The sequence below is a fragment of the Brachyistius frenatus genome, unplaced genomic scaffold, assembly GCF_029030835.1.
Source record: "Brachyistius frenatus isolate BFR_SWC_R1_liver_20210118 unplaced genomic scaffold, ASM2903083v1 Contig_212, whole genome shotgun sequence".
Taxonomy (NCBI): Eukaryota; Metazoa; Chordata; class Actinopteri; family Embiotocidae; genus Brachyistius; species Brachyistius frenatus.
In genome coordinates, this window is record NW_027210811.1 from 80,281 (window position 1) to 95,653 (window position 15,373).

Genomic DNA, 15,373 nt, shown 5'->3' on the forward strand with positions numbered 1-15,373 from the left:
TCAGCAAGCTCACCGTATTTTTGTCAGTTTTATGCTGTAAACCTGAGGCCCTCCGCTCTGTGTGTGTTAAATGAAATAATATGGATCAACATGTTGCAGGAAACAAGACAATTTATTGGAATCAAATGCATTTCAGAGCCCACAGGGGAGAAGAACTGTTGTCTGCTTTGGCTCTTCTAAGGAAGGAGGGAGGGAGAAAATGGAGCAGTGACAGTTTTACTAAGTAGATAAAGTCAAGTAGCATGCAAAAGACTTGTAACATTGTTAGTAAGATATTAGTTCATAATACAAGTTTTTATTCTGCAAAATCTGTGCAATATGGAAGATATTTTAAATGTATTTAGTTAAAGGAAAAGAGTGTAAAAACAAAGATAAAAGAAAAAGAGGCACTGACCGTAAAATACAAATTGAAATTTAGGATTAATGTGTAGCAGTTGTACTGCAGAAGTGAGATAGAATGGTATACAATGAAAAAAACAAAAGTAATATTAAATCATATAAAATGATAAATTAAACAAATTAAGACTCTAACAGACTGCAAAGCTTTCATATTTCATATTTAGGATAAATCTTTTTACAGATTTACATGATAAAGTAATGTTGAAAAAAAATTAAAATAAGGCAATTCAAAATATGTTACTCAGTTCAAGCAGTTAATATTATACTAAAATCAGTGGTTGGCAGTGAAGGAAGCAACAACATTCAAAGTGAAGTAAAGTTAAATAAATAGAAGAGGCGATATTCATGTGGACACTGTGGGGATTCTTTTCCATGTGAGAGGGTGAAACTTGAAGCAGTGAGTCCAGTCTGAAAGGTGTTTACACTCCTGCAGCAATGGATGCCACAACACTGGGAACTTATGACAGCAGCAATACATTTCTCTTCCACTGGACATGATTCCTGCTGTGTTACTATACATGAAGTTCCACACGGAACACCCGATGATGTGGAATTAAATCCAAACCTGAGCCACGTCCAGCTTTTTCTCGACGATGCACTGATTTAATTTGTAAAACACTCAACCTTTAGAGAAGAGCAAAACATACAATTTCATGGTGTTGACGATGAGCTTAATGCTTCAATGAATATATTCTAATCAACAAAATACAAGCAAATCAAGGAAATTGACAGCACATACAGAGCATTGGGAACAGAAAAACTAAAACAGGCCATGTGAGGGACACAAATAGCCTGTATCTCATGTGCAGCTCTTAACTGTGTGTATTTTGTTGCTTTGATTTAGTGATCATCTTTATCTGCTCGAGTTTCCTTTATTTTGTTTTGTTGTCTGTGTTTGCAACACATTTGTTGTATATGTTGTGTCAATTGTCTGATTTCCTGATTTAGTTTGGTCTCTGAATGGGTTTTCTTTAGTCACAGTGCAGTGAGGTGCAGCACATAACGTAATGTATTCCTCATTCAGTGTGTGAAAGCAAGCATGAACAAACTCAATAAGAACAGCTTTTGTTAGCATTAAGTATTTGAGCTTTAATTTCTTGAATATTGTAAAGACTGCAGTGTTGGTGTTCTGAGTTTGGATTTGATCCACACAAGCTGTCCGTCACATGTACTTTCACTCTGCCAATGAAAAGGTGGCGCTGAGGTCTTAATTCGTCCTAACACAGTTTGGCCTGACGTTTGTGCCTCACATGTAAACATAAGTAAAAGTTAGGAGCCATGTGAGCCAACAAGCAGATGTGTCCACACACCAGTAAAATGTTACCAAAATTCCTTTTCCTCTGCTAACTGGCCGGCAGACTAATGGGGCAGTGAACTAAATCTTGTGATAGACAGACAAACATGAGGCCGGACCTCTGTGAGTCCAGAGGGTGACAGGTAGTCCTCCCGCATCATTAACCCAGTTTGTTGTGAGGACCTGCTGCCATTGTGCGCTTTTGTTTTTGGCAAGCTGTGTTATCAGTAGTGATGGGGAGACTGATTGCAGCTACACAAGGGGGAGGAATTTCCACAGCCCATCTATCACAGCTTCAGATAAACAGATGGAGGACTGTCGACTGCACAGGCTAAGTACGCTGCCTCTCTTGCTGTCTATTAAAGCAGAGAATTCAGCAGATCAGGCAAAAAGTTAAAGATGCACTCTGGGCAAGATTCTATTTAAATGTAAAAGAGGCTTTAATCATTCAGTACAAAGGACCTATCCACAATCCAAATGTCATAGATTCACTCTGTAACCCCAGTTAATGCTCCACACACAATACATAGTATTTTAATTACTGTTGAAGAGATTGCCTGTATACAGGGACTGGAGAGAAGATTGAAGGACAACCACATTGATTTTAAACTTATCTGTATGATTCAAAGCAAGACTTGCCCACACTGTACCTCATTATCCAGTCTATGCAATGTAGGAAGGTTTAATCTACCATCCCCACAAGAATAAAAACAAAAAGAAAGAAATCCTGCATGTAACGATGCAACCTCCGGTCAAGCAGTGGCAAGAGAAGTTGGTCTCAGCGATCATCAGATCATCTGGTTCCATCTCTTCCTGTTCTCTATCTCTTCCTCTGTCGTGCAAACTGCATGTCCTCCCTCGACACATCCAAAACCATCTCTTGGCCTTCCTCTTTTTTCTCCTTTCTGATAACTCCATCTTTTGCATCATTCTCCCAATACTGTTCTTTTATAATGGAGAGACACCGTAGTGAGACAAATATGAGAAGCTCCCTGTTTAGTGGCTGCAACGAGAAGTAGTTACAATATAACAAGATATAAATGGAAAAATAAGGTCAAGTTGAATTAGGTTGCAAAAAGAAAAAAATACAACAATACTGCGTTATATAAAAAAAAAAAAAAAAAAATCATAATTTAAAAAAAGTATTCATATAGCGTATTTTGTAGGTCAGTGAGTTAATGAAAAACACAGGTTTATGTTGTTAACACGTTATACCTTAAAAGGGAAAATAAAATATTAGTTTTTTCTGAAAAAGCAGCTTTACCACTTTAAAACTGGACAGTTTAAAATCCGATCTGAACGAACAAACCGAGTCACACTTGTTGAAATTAGATGTCATCAAATGAATGTCAGTTTGACTTTCAAATCAAATTGCAACATTTTATCTGAAACCCAACACGATTGTGTTTGAGCCAGTCTGAACACAGCCACTGTTCCACTGACTTTGTTATTGTAAGGTCAGTTAATTAATACAATTTAGCATAAATTTGATCCAAATGCCATTCAGCTGTCAGCGTGTAGCGTAATTAGCACCAAATCAGGAGTCCCTCATGACATGCAAGTTCAAAAGTCGAGGCTCTCTTTAACAACAGTTTGACAGTTTTATGTGTACATTCATCTACTGATTATAAACTGTCAAACATTTGAAGTGAACTCACAGTATGTTTTCATAAAATATAAAATGGTAACCATGGGAACACATACAAGTGACCTTTTTTTTTTAAACAAGATTACATAAAATGAAATGGCATGTAAACACAGGCATGATGTGCTTGTGTGCTGCATCTGCTACAACCACATACTTGTCATATTTCTGTATACTGCTGCCTTTTTTGGGTTCTTCTTTTTTTTTTTTTTACCTGTTCATCATTATTTACACCGAAGGTCTAGTTGCAGTCTTAACTAATCATGTTCATAATCAGTTATTTCTTCACGAGGTCTTAACACCTATAAACATGAAGTAATTTGGAGGACAATGAGTTGCAACTCTTGACTTCAAACAGGCTCAGATGAAACCCAATGATGTCACTCCTGGCAACAGCCATCTATCTTCATATACGAGCATACACAGACTGTCGTATAAACTTTTTGATACGTGTAAGAGCATACTAGTGGCAGGAGATGTTTACGAGATAAACTGTTGAAAAAATATAAAATACACCCCTTTAACCCTTTAAGCCCCAGAGGCCCCCAATTGGGGGCCAGGGAGAAGACTTAGCTAAACTATTATTAAAATATGGACATATATACTGATATTTACACATCTGAACACATCTCACAAGTATTCCCTTTATTATTAAAAATATATTTGTCTATAATTTTTTATTGTGGTTGCAGAAATATACTGTTTTTATTATGGGTATGCCATTTTCAAGCAGAGGCCTACAAAATAAGTGTTTTTAAAAGGTTAATATGTGAAAATATTACGGTAAACGTTAGGTTTAGATCACGGTTTGAGTTAAAATAAGTATGTCATTAAGGTTAAAGGAACTTTTGTCGTCATGGTTACAATAATAAACACATCTTTAAAGATATGGAATGGTCACGGTTGAAAGAAACAAGGTTGACGACGAGTTTAAAAGAGGAAACAAAGAATCGACTCTTAAAGTCTAATTTCACCCAACGTCTTCCTTTGCTGCCATCATAATTAATACTTGAAAGCTCGGACACTTTAACATAAACTTACAGTATGTTGTTTTGGGACATCTTCCGAGGTGAAACTTCACAGTACCACGAGTGGTCAGAGAGTAATAAAACAAAACAAGGAGTTGTAATGAGCTGCCTGTTGTCATTTTTCATGAGAGGAATGTCTAAATTTTGTTTTAAAAATGGAAGTATGACACTGAAGTAACATTCTGTCCTTGGGACTGATCGGCACACACCTACACACCGACACAGCCCAACATATTCTCAGCCACTGTAACTGATTGTTACAATGAACATGTTAATTATGCCCTGCAAGATTGCAGATTGGGACCCAGCTTCCTGATGGAATGCTGGCAAAACTAGAGGGAGGACAGCCTGGCAAGATGGCACAATAATAAGCACAGAGAGCACAGTGCTGACTTTAAAGCAACTGGCCCTGGAACTTCAACAGCCAGCCCCAGTGTGTGTATACTGCATGTGAGTGTTCTCTGTGTGGGCATGTATGGATGAATCATGACATCAGTCGATGACTCACCTTAAAACAGAGGAGGACAATGACAGAATATTGCAGTGAAGAAAATAGCATCCTACCCGGCAGTAAATTACAAGATATTCCAGTCTGTTAATTTCTTCATGTTGCAATTACAGTAAGTGACTTCCTGGTCTGAATCATCTGCAGCCTCCTTGTCCTGTTGCCATGCTCCCTGGAAAGAGTTGTTTCATTGACTCTGATTCTTTGTTTTGGGAACTTTGAGATTCATTTTAAGAATTTTGTGAAAAGAAAAGAAAGAAAAAAAAAACTCAGCCGTGAAAAGGTTAACAGCCTCACTCAGCATTCTGGAAGGATCCAGCTTCAACCTGCGAGTCAATCTGTCATTGAATCACCAGCAGCCCCATCTCTGCTACACACGATGTGAGGACATCAATAAGCCATCTCCAGCAGCATTGGGTTAGGCTGCAGAATTGATCATTGTTATCCAGATGGCCGTGTGCCATTGGCAGTAAAAGGCTCGATCTATGGAACGCAAATCGTTTGAAGATAAGCTACACCTGAGGTGTCTGGACCCATAGTGTGGCAGATGTCTGAAAACACCTTCTGCTTTGTCCCATTCTTCCTAAAATGATCGCCCGGCCATTTATTTTCCAGCATCTAAAAAGTCTGATCCCGTTTCTGATTCTCCAGCTCTGATTATCAGGTCCGGAGTTGTGAAAGATTCCTCTCGTCATCTACAACACCAGAAACACACTGAACACAACAGCAATGATGGTACAAAAAGATACTTTCATGTTATCATTTAGTAACAACACGGGTAACTGATTTGATAACCCTGTAAATTATATCTCAAATTATGACGTTCGTTCCATCAAAACACCTTTAGAAATATGAGAAGCACACCAGAGAAAAAGGAAAAAAAAATTGTATTATTATTAATTCTGAGATATTGGTTCTATCATCACATAAATGGATAACTGCAAAAACATCAGGAATTAGGGGAAAAGCAGAGTTCACATGAGAAAACAGAATTAGTCAAAAACACAAGGAAACAGGCAAATGCACATCGTGTTGACATTATGTGCATTCCAATACTCATCCAATATCAATATGTAAAATGCAGTCTGCCAAAAATACCAAGATGTCTTACTGCATCCCGTTGTATTTTGCAATATGCAGGCCAACATGCCTCTATGACTGTTCTAACATAATTATTAGGTCCCAAATGACGTAAAGATAGCTGCAGTACGTACTGAAATTAAAATGGAAAAGTATGAATTCAGAACACCACTTTTATAGTCTGGCAAAGGTGTAGTGGCTGTCATAGAATATATATACAGACTGATTAGAGAGTGGAAGCAGAGTGGCAGATTGGAAGACAGATAAGAGGTGTGGCGGGTTTGGCAGGCAAAAGAATAATGCTGCGTTCAAACTGGGATGTACTAACCGTGACCACGAGTAGAGTCCATATGAACATACGTCGGAACTCCAAATTTCCAAGTTCATGAGTTGTGGCTTGTTTGCTGATATTCACAGAAATGGCAGAGGCCATGGAAATGATCTTTTTGTCAGATGTTAAGCAAAGGTACTGCAATTTTAGTCATGTAGAGTTTGTCTTCATAACTTAATAGCCTGTCTGAGGAACACGTTGATTTCCAGTTGATTCCCTCTGTGCCTTTGCATGTCCTGCATTACGCTAGGTTATTGAATTGTTAGCCTGTGTGTCTTCTAGGTGCTGTCCACGTTGCCATTTCCTAGCAACAGTGTTTTTATGACTAAACCACTTGAACTCCACGCATACAGTGCACATGACTACCCATGTTGTAACCATGAGCTCCATTTGAACGCAGCATAAGGCACGGGGAGACAGACAGATGGACAGACCGAGGACCTCTGGTGGGCGCAGGGACTGACGGAGAGAGAGAGAGACAGACGAGACCAAAGAGGGCTGCATTTACAAGCAGTGAGCACAATACTAATGTCATTCGAAGATGATATAGAAAACTTCCTTTTCTACTGCATTAAATAGTTAAGCAGAACATGACCATTAATTTAGAGTTATGTTTGTGTCCACTTGATGAAAGAAATCCAATATTAAGTCACATTTAGCTCCATTCTGGTCTCCAGCTCCTTTGAGAAATATCTGAGTCTTTACCTAAAATGTTAAATGTTCCACTAGGTTCACCAGCTAACTGAGTGTGTCTCCTATTTTTTGACAAGCAGGTAGGTTACTGTGGGTCTTTTGAGAAATTTCTGCCTGCTGTGGTCCAAAGTGACACTACGAGAGTGGTGGGAGTCAAACAAAACAGAAAAGATTCAGGACCAAAAAATAAGAGGGCACCAGTTCCAATATTGTTACACTCAGTATTTTTAAAATATATGTTGGGCCCGTGATTCAGTATTTACCCAGCTGAATTGGAGCAGAGAGGAGAAGACTACCAAACAAGCATTTAGATCATGCTGGGAATGTGAAATTAACCCCTTAAGCCAAAGGCTGTTTTTTTTTTTTTAATTTAAATAAACATCCCCAAGTTCATTCAGTAACAGTTTCACATATGTGAGGCCACATAGATTAACTTGGATTCGATGGATAAGGGATACTTGGGAGAATTTTTAAATACATTCAATCTCGGTGTCATCATTACCAGGCCAGGAGGAGAACTCCTTTAAAAATTGTAAACACTATAGAATAAATAACAGCCTTATAGAAATGAGTCATGTGAACACCAGTGGGTTTAAACCCTTTCTTGAAATTCTCAATTGCACTTCTACCAAAACAGAAATAAAGCACAAACATGCAGCAGCCATGAGGGGCATCCAGGGTAGAAAGGGTTGAATTAGTCATCGTTCCATCTTACGGCCATTGATATTTGTTCTGGCTGGTTTACAGGTTTACTATTCTGTGAGTGCTCTCTGGGAATTACAGAGGGAGAAATGTTTTTTTTTTTTTTTTTTTTTCCTGAGGGCACCACTTATGCAAAGGTCATGGGGTCACTAGAATTTGAAAGGATGTATTCTTCTGAGCAACATTGTGCTGAACAATTCAGCTGCTCTTTAAAATTGTATTGCATTTGTTTTATAATACAAATGTTCTCCCATTGATATTGGTCCTATTAATGATGTCAGGAGTAAAAACATTTAGGATTTGTCTCATGTATAAACAATCAATAAAAACATCTGCAGCAAATTAAAGCAGCCAGTAAACCTGGTTTAGGGTTATAATCATATACTGTAGCTACATATTCATGGACCAGACTGCTAAAGCTGGCTTGATGGTGGTGGCTACACTGTAGTCTACAAGAACATAGAAATCAAAGTCAAAGTGTCATGAGGTGGTGTTTACCAGGACCCAAATGCAGGCTCACAGACTTAGGTATCGGTTCCAAAATACAGTCTTTATTCCAATCAACACAAAAACAAACAAACAAACAAACCAAAAGGTGGCACCTATCGTGTCCACTTGCTTCCAGTCGGGAGGGCAAATCAACCGACAGATCCGAGGAGACACGACTGGCAGGGCAGCCGGCAGACCAGCAGACAGGACCGCTGGAAGAAACGGAGTCAATAATCCTCCGAGTCGGGAGGGAAACTCCACCGACTGGTGACTTCGACAGGGAGCTCCGCAGGAGGAACAGAAGCCGGGGGAACGGGAACAGAACGGGAACAGGACGGGGAACAGGACAGACAACAGACGGAGGACAGATGGGTGACTAACAAATGAACCGACAACCAGAGGAGTGAAGGGGCAGGGTACATATAGTCCGGGGAGGTGATCAGGGAGATGCAGCACACCTGCAGGTGGTGATCTGGGGTGAGTGGCTGTATCTGCTGGGACCGGTGAGGGGCGTGGCCACGGGAGGTGAGGGGCGTGGCCACAGACAAAGACAGGGGACACAGGAGGGCAGGTGATCGGGGGCAAAATGGAGGAAAACTGGACTCCTGACACAAAGTGTTGGACGGCTCAAAAAACAGACTTCAAAGACACAACCAGGTAAAAAAGAAGCAGAGCAAATAGATCAACTTCAGTTTACACATGCTCTTTTATTGCTGGATCTATATGTTTTCAGATTTATTTAACTGTATTAGCTGCAGCTCTTTACATAAGGATATAAGGTAATTTAACTTAACAATGTGTCGATTGATTCTGCTGGAAGTTCACATGTTATGTTATTTTCAGGTTTAAGACTGCCAGAAATATTTGGTCTTTTCATGTCAACCTGATATAGTTTAGCAGTGAAAATAAATTTGCATCGATTGTTATGTAATATGGACAGTGGTACAGTGGTTAGCATTGTCGCTTCAAGTTGTACCCTGCCTCCGCTCAAAGTGAGCTGGGATAGGGTGGGAGAGTCTTTCCCTGGAAGGAAGAGCAGTTCGGTCTTGTGGAGGTTGATTTTCAGGTGGTGTGAGGACATCCACTGAGAGATGTCAGTCAGACAGGCAGAGATTCATGCCGCTACCTGAGTTTCAGATCGGGGAAAAGAGAGGATCAGTTGGGTGTCATCAGCATAGCTGTGGTAGGAAAAGCCATGCGAGGGAACGACAGAGCCGAGAGAGTCGGTGTACAGAGAGAAGAGGAGGGGACCCAGGACGGAGCCTTGAGGGACACCAGTAGTGAGAGGACAAGGTTCAGACACAGATCCTCTCCAAGTTCCCCGGTAGGTGAGGTCGTTGAGGTAGGATGAGAACAGGGAGAGCAGAGCCTGAGACACCGAGGTCCTGAAGGAGGAAAGAAGGATCTGGTGGTTCACGGTGTCAAATGCAGCAGAAGGTCTAGAAGGATCAGGACAGAGGACAGAGAGGCTGCTCTAGCAGTGTGAAGCTGCTCAGAGACAGAAGGAGGACCGTCTCTGTTGAGTGGTCTGTTGAAACCAGACTGGTGGTCAAGAAGGTTATTATGGTGGAGATAGGAGGAGAGTTGGTTAAAGATAGCTCGCTCCAGAGTTTTGGAAAGAAAGGGAAGAAGAGAGACAGGTCTGTAGTTGTTTACATTATCAGGCATAATATCCAAGACGTTGCTCTCAAACAGTGTTGTCTAGTGTTTTGATCCTTTGCTCTCATTTTGAATCTATGTTAAAACTATTTAAGATCATTGGCCCTATTTCCGTCCACCTTGGTGCAACACGAGCGCATATACCCCGAGGCCACATATAGGTGTGGCCAACTTGTTTGGTGTTTTGGTGAACACAAGTGCAGGCACAACTATGGCACAGCTCGGTGCAGTGGTGAAATAGGAGGAATAGATAATTATAAGCTGTGTCACAGCCGACTTCAATCATGTTCAATCAAATCAGCCCCTTTCATCCCCTTTAAAACACTGTGGCAATGTGAAGTGTGTGTTTGTTATGAATGACGAAGTGTATGCAGAAGGACACATACTTGTCTGGAGGTTCCGGCCCTAATCACTGAATGTGTGGTACGATGATACTGATGGTATTAAATAGGCCTGGGAAGAAGTAACAAATATTATAAATGCCGCTTCCCCTGGTTTTATGAGTACCGCTGTGCAGTGTTCAATAATATAACACAAAAGCCTGTGTTTTATAGACACCAGACATGAATTAAATGTCACAATGAACAAGGAACACTCATCCAATGTATTGAAATCAGGTGCTAGAACTATGTTGAGGAGTGAGCAGAAGGAAATTACGCACACTTAAGGCTCCAAATGCAATGTATTTATTAATAACACTGGAAAAGAGCAATCTGCTCCAAACATCACTGATGTTGTGTTGTGTTTATAAATAAACTGAATCGATGTTGTGAGTGTGCCTAATTTATTTTGCAATCATTAATTAAATGGCCTAAGCTGTTGTGTGTAACTTGCCTTTGTGCATAAACGATCAAGTGTCAAACTTGTGACCTTGCATGGCTGGCTAGATTACTGTATCACACGTGTAGTTGAAATAAACTTTTGAATTATTAACACTTTGTGTAATTTAATTGCATGTCAATTGTAGTTAGCCGGGGTGCCTTTTGTATTTTATGGCTGAGATTGGCTACTGTGTCATGACACGAGCCAACTGCCTAATTCACATCCAATTAAATACACAAGTCATTTACATTTTTCATATGATTAACTAAATAGGAATGCTGCATTAAAAAAAAATATCATGTTTTAATTATATATGTGTTGTGAGGTATAAACGGACCCAAACGCAGGCACACAGACTCGGGTAACAGGCAGGATCAAGGTAAAAAAAAAACTTATCTTTATTGTTTGTACAGGGGTGGTACCTAAAGTCTCTGTCTTTCCTCCTGAATCAGGAGGGAAACTCCACCGGAGACAAAGCCAGCTGGTGTGAACCCACACCGGTCCGGGCAATGTCTGGGAAGAAGCCGTAGATACTGCAGCAGACAGACAAACAAGCAGGCTGACCGCAGTGGGGGCGGGGCTCCACTGGGAGAATCCCGAGGTCCTCCACAGCAAGTGGCAACAGACTTGGTACTGGAGTCACCAGGCAGCACGGACTGTAGCACTGACTGATAGCACTAACTGGTAGCACTGCAGCACCTGGTATACCCAAGCAGTCTCCCATCCAAGTACTAACCAGGCCCGACCCTGCTTAGCTTCCGAGATCAGACGAGATTGGTAGCTCTTACTGGTAGCGCTGACTGGTAGCACTGACTGGTAGCAGGAAAAGGTACCGGTGCAGGCACAAGAACAGGAACCGAGACAGACAGATAGACTGACGACAGACAGTGGATGACTGGTAGTGACAACCTCTCACTGGCAGTAACTAGCAGTATGGACCGACACCTCATGACTGCAGGGCAGATATAGTATGATTAATGGAATGAGCCACCTGCAGGTGGTGATTTGGGGAGAGTGGTAGCAGCTGCTGAGACCAGTGAGGGGTGTGGCCATGGGAGGTGGGGAGAGGAGGACACAGAACACATGGGGACACAATAACAAACAGACAGGGGAATGACAGCACACATGAGGAGAAGCAACTGGGGACCAAACAGAGGGAGACACACCAGGGTCAGACAGGGATACTGACAATATGTAATTGGGATTAAATACGTTGGACATCCACAAAACCTGTCTGTGGGATTTTGGATAGGTCTGTTCATGTGAGCTCTGCCCACTGACGCTACAAACAAAAGTTTACACCAGTGCATCTTCAATGACACAACCCTTGTTGCCCCTGTCCCACCAGTCTCTGCATACCTGGTTCACCTTGCTCAATGAAAAATATCAAATCAACGCAAACACAGAAAAAACGACCCCTCCACCACACCAAAATACTACTGCAATGGCGCACATACAAGTGGTCATAAAAATGTGTCTAACTCGGGTGCAAATATTGATCCAGCAATATTACCTGGAATACTGACTCAAAAACTATTGCTTCCCCCTGTCCATGCACATCCCTGTGCTGCACTCCATCCATGTGCAAGTTTATTGTTTTGTGTAAATTTTGAATTAATTTTTAATCTGATGGCAACAACACATCTCAAAAAAGTTGTGACAGGTGTATGTCTACACTGTTTTGCATCACTTCTTCTTTTTACAACACTCTGTAAATGTTTAGGAACTGAGGAGACCAGTTGGAGAATGCAGTGTTTATGATTTCCAAAATCTCACATTTTGATTTAGCAGACCACAGGACAGTTTTCCACTTCACTTCAGTCCATCTTCAATGATCTCGGGTCCAGAGAAGGCCCATGCAGTGCTTTCCACCACGGATTTGTGTCTGTTTTTAATGCAGTGCTGCTTGAGGCACTGAGCAGCACAACCATCCAATAATGGTTTTCTTCCATGTCCCATTTGTTCAGCGATTTCTCCAGATTCTCTGACTCTTTTAATGATATTATGAACTGTAGATAATGAAATCCTCATATTCTTTACAATTTTACATTGAGGAACATTATTCTTAAATTGTTGCTCTATTTTCCCACACAGTCTTTCACAGAGTGGTGAACCTCTCTCCATCTTCACTGCTGAGAGACTGCCTCTCTGGGATGCTCATTTTATACCCAATAATGTTATTGATCTGTTGCCAATTAACCTATTTTTTTTTTTTTTTTTAATCTTTACACAACTTCTCCAGTTTTTTGTTCCCCTGTCCCAACTTTTTTTTTAAACGTGATTCTGGCATTAAATTCAAAATAAGTACATCTTTTTCATAAAACAATATAATTTCTCCGTTTCAACATTTGATATGTAGTCTAAACTAAATATGGGTTTGTCAGGTTTGTAAATCATTGTATTCTGTTTTTATTTATATTGTACACAGAGTCCCAACTTTTTCGGAAATGTGGTTGTTGTCAGGTTTTGGTTTTGTATCACTGGGCAGTGGTTCTCGTAATACCAGGGGCATAGTTATTAATAATATTAGTTACTTCTTCTCAAGCCAATAAAACATCCTCACCCCGTGAAGGTCGTCTTGTAGTACCATACATTTTATGGTTACGAGCCTGAACCTCCTGGACAAGTATGCCAGTTTCCTGATGTGGAGAGTTTGGCTGGCGGTGCCGGTCTGCTCCTTCCTCAGCTATTATGAAATCCACTGGGCCACAGTGGTTTTAAAGGGGCTAACAGGAGCTGATTTGATTGGCTATGATTGAAGTTGTTTTAATTATCTCTTCCTCCTACTTTACCACTCTGTGCCACAGTTTCACTTGAGCTTGTGTTCACCATAATACCAAACCAGTTAGACAAACACTTGTGCCCCCAGCTCACCTGTGTGGCACCTGTGCTGTGCCCAGGAGGAAGAAAGTAGGGCCCTAAATGCAATATTTATTTTCAGGTTCAGGTGCTCAACCCACTGCTCAGAACCAAGTGCATTAAAACTGCGGTTTGAGAACATTATTTGAAGAAGTAGTGCTTCACATCCTTCAGCATGTGTGTACTTGATCAGTCTCAATTTGCCTGACAAAGCTGCTGAAGAGCTTTGGAACACACCTGTTGTGACAATAATCACCGGTATTGTCCCATCATCCCAACACACCTCTTAACACATCAACTTTGTCCATGCTGCTTTTTAATTCCATGCTCCTTTCAGCCTCTAATGTTAAGTTGTGGAGGTGGAGACTAAATCCTTGGGTTGAGATGACTCTTTTAATACAGACCTTGGTTTTAGTTCATCCATACAGTATATTGTACAGTAATCCTCAGCACTCAATAGAACCAGTTCTGCATACAGCTGTACACCTCTCCAGGCTTTCAAATATCATCGCCTAATTTCAACAGAATAATTCTGTCATATTTTAATTGGGCAAAAATAATTACGTTCCAATTTTATGCTGCTGTAACATTTGCAGATCTGGGCCCATTAAACCCTGCACTACTTCATTACCGCAAGGTGAAACCTTGAACAATTAATGGCTTTAGCCTGTGCCGAGGTGCAACCATAAAGCATTTTTTTCCACTTAATGTAATCATAAAATGTGTCAAAAATCTGTTCTGTGCTTTATTAGCCTGTGAAGAGGGATTTCTGAGTACATCCAATTATGTTGGGACGCACCACCAAATGTCAGTGAGTGCTTCGCAAAACCACCGCTTCATATTAATGCTTCAATAAGTCTTTGCCACCTATCATGATAATGCGGTGACGGATGACATAAGTAGTGAATTATGAGGTGTGTGTGTGTGTGTGTGTGTGTGTGTGTGTGTGTGTGTGTGTGTGTGTGTGTGTGTGTGTGTGTGTGTGTGTGTGTGCGCGCTCGTTCAGGTGTTGCTCAGGGAATCAGTGTGTTTCACTCTGATGATCTCTAATGAGAAGTAAATGAAGCACTTGTAATGTTGCATGAAGGAGTGAACAACTTGTAAGTGGAGGTATGATTTAAACATGAACACAAAACAAAACATAATTACATGAGGTGTGCACACAAGGAAGTAATGTTTGGTTCCAGCTTGAATCTTTGAGCAACAACTTGATTAGTTCTTTTTTTTTTTTTTTTTTTTTTTTTTTACACGTTATTAATGGCAGTTCATTTTATGCATCTAGGCAATACATGATACAATTTCAAAGATGACAGTGTGTTTGTTTTAGTTGCATTTAGCTGGTAGCATATAGCGATGTCAGGGCCCGAGGCTGTTAATGTTTATTTTACAGAAAACTGGAGGGAGAAGGTAGGTAGGTAGGTATATACTTTATTAATCCCCGAGGGGACATTTTTTCACCACAGCAGCATACATACAGAAGCAATAATAGAAACAATAGAATAAAATAATATAATATAATAATATAATAGAAAAGCAATAAAATTAAATAGCAGTAAAAAATATAAATATATATATATAAAAATGCACAGTATATACAGTATATATACAGTACATTGTATATATATATATATATTATATACAACAAACCAATAAACAGTCAACATATATATATATGTATATATATACATACAGTACAGTATATATCTATATATATAATATGCAAGCAACCAAGAAACACAGTCAACAGTGTTATTGTACTGTGATGGGTTTTGCCAGAGGTGAGTTATTGTACAGTCTTATTGCAGTGGGCAGGAATGATCTCCTGTATCTGTCCTTGTGACAGCGGAGCTGGAGGAACCTTTTAGAG